Genomic DNA, 2,818 nt, shown 5'->3' on the forward strand with positions numbered 1-2,818 from the left:
TGGTGGGGAGAAGGCGACAGGAGCGCCCCTCAGGATCCTGTGCCCCCACCGCCCCACTCACCATTCCCAGGCACACTGGGACTGTGGCGGCTAATGTCACTGAGTCCCCCCCCGCAGGAGACGGCGCCCTGGGCAGGTGCTCGGGGCCTCGGCTCTGGCTCATGCAGGGAGGCCCCGGTGGAAGGTTCTGGCTCAGCCTCCAGTCTCACCTGTGTGGGACCGAATCACACTCCAGGAAGCCCCCCTCACCTGTGGTGTCTACTGCACTGTGAAGTAGGGATTGTGGCATGGCACCCTGGAAACTGAGGGGACCCACAGGGAGCCCCTGCTGAAGCAGAGGTCGACCTGAGCACCCCTCATGGGTTCGGGAGGGTTTTGGTGGGGAAGCCCCGTGCGTGCAGACGTCTGAGGTAGGGAGCCCTGCAGGGGGACACCCAGGGCTGGGCTTCCTCAGAAGCAGGAGTGGGGCGCCTGAGGAGGGGAGCCCGCCAGGCTCTCCCTGGAAGCCGGCTCCTGGGGTCCCTCCTACTACCCTGCCCCTGCCTCCTGTCAGGGGCCACAGCTGTGTGTCCAGAGCTGGAATCTCAAGATGTTACTGTTGTGCAAACAGAAAAGGACTCGGCCCTTTCGGGGCGCTGGCAGAGACCCCGACTGTGCCTAGGCATGCAGCGTTCCGGGTCACAGCAGCACTGAGATCCTACTCTCTGGACCCATGCACCCCCGTTCCCGGAAACAGGCATTGAACCCCGCTCAGGATGGGGCACAGGCTCCGAGTGCGGGGTCTGCCCCTGAGGGCCCCCGCCTTATAACACAGGGCATTGCCTGGGCCATTCCGACTAAATGGACCTGCTGTTTACTGTCCTGGCAGTAAAGGTCGTTGTGGAAATGTCTTTACTGTGCTGTACACTGACGGGTCTGACGAGAACACCAAGCGGGACAGGGGCCGGGGCGTAGGAGAGACTTTAAAGACCTTTGCCTTGGGCGCAATGGTCCGTTCGGGGTCAGACTAGCATGCGCGGTCCTGGGCACCCGCACCCGTGGGAACCTGAGCCGCCATGGGAGCATGCGCCTCGTGTTAGTGTGCGCGGTACTGGGAACGTGCGCGGCACTGGGAACGTGCGCGCCTATGGGAGCGTGCGCGGCCGTGGGAGCGTGCGCGGCCGTGGGAGCGTGCGCGGCCGTGGGAGCGTGCGCGCCTATGGGAACCTGAACCGCCATGGGAGCATGCGCGCCCGTGGGCCCGTGGGCTGCCGAAGGAGCGTGCCCACGCGTGCACGAGTCCCGTGTACGAAGTACTGTGTGTGTGAGGAGAAAGGGCCACATCCCTGTCCAGGGTGCTGGTTGGCGCCTGGATTTTGGGGAGGCCGCGTGGTGTCATGTCCCTCGTCCTGGGTGGCACCCAGGAGCTTGGTCACTGGGAGGCCTCGGAGGGCACCCTTGGCCTGACAGGTCCCCTCCCTGGGCAGGGGACCTCAGAAACCCAAATCCCGCGTCCGGAAGCGCCTGCGGGTGATACGGCTGAGGAAGGGGCCAGGCGGGAGAGGAGCTGCCGCGTCGCCCGGGCCTGGCCGCTCGAGCCTGTCGGCGTCTGTCACCGGCCGAGGCGGCAGCAGGTGCCCGGGGTCCTGCAGGTCACAGCAGAGGGCGCGGGGGTGAGGGGGATGGGAGGGGTGGGGTGTCCGGTCACCCACAGTCGGCCGCCGCCTGCCCGGGGGGCACAGCAGAGGTGACCCCAGAGTAACACCGCCCACCACATGGAATCATTCCAGTTCAGAATCCCCAGATCCGGCATTGTCACCCCAGTGTCTTCCACATGCAATCCAAAGTCCCCTAATGCCCCTAGAATGCTTCCCCAATTCGCAGCCGAACCCCTCACAGACTGTCTCCAAGTCTTCTGCTCATGCCCAGAGGCCGTGGGTGCACACCCCGGAACACCTCCTGTGTTCAGCTGCGCGGGACAGCGGGTCACCCGCCCACACTGGCTGCTGTCCAGCTCGGCCCTCCGCGTCTCCGCCGGGTCGCAGCCCCTCACCCCCCTCGCGCCCTTCACGGGGCGGCTCCGCGGACTCCCACGTGGTTCCGGGCCCGAAGGCAGCGCCACCCGCCCCGCCCCACCTTGGGCCTTTCCCCTGCCGCTGGCCCCCTCCGGCTGTGCGCCCTCCCCCGCCCCTGCCCCCGAAGTCGGGTTTCGCCGTTGTGTTGGTTTATTGCCATCAGTTTCCTGCTTCGCTCTGCGCCTTCCGCGTGAGCGTGACCGGCCGCCTGTCTCCTGCCCGCGGCTCCCCAACCGCCCATGGCCCGCGGGCCGCAGCGGCAGAGTCCGCCGGGTGGGCCCTGAGCAGGTGCCGTTGCGGGCACCCTCTGCTGCCCACCCCCAAGGGGGGTCCGTATATCGGACCGCAGAAGTCGGTGCACGCGGAGCGCCCGGACCCCGAGTGACCGTGTCGCCTTCTGGGCAGAGTCCGGCTGGGGCGTGGCGCGGGAGGCAGGTGGACTCCTGTGTCCTGAGACGTCCTTGGTGCTCTTCCCGAGGGCCGGGGTGAGGTTGGGAAGTGCGGGACGGGTCATGCCAGCGACCCGAGGCCCCACCCCCGTGGCCAGGCGCCGCCGTGCCCCGCGCTGACCCAGACTGCGGAGTCGCTGACTTGGACAGCGTGGAGCAGGCAGAGGGGTGCTTCCGGGCTCCCCGTGACGGCTTCTCATCGCCCCTCACCCTGTCCAGGTGCGGGGGAGGGACACGGGGTCGTGACTCTGGCTGAGCCAGTCGCTGACCCACAGCTGGCCGTGGTGCGGGCCGGGGCGTGACCACAGCAGGCAG

Source organism: Condylura cristata, unplaced genomic scaffold, assembly GCF_000260355.1.
Source record: "Condylura cristata isolate star-nosed mole 26May11 unplaced genomic scaffold, ConCri1.0 scaffold00041, whole genome shotgun sequence".
NCBI lineage: Eukaryota > Metazoa > Chordata > Mammalia > Eulipotyphla > Talpidae > Condylura > Condylura cristata.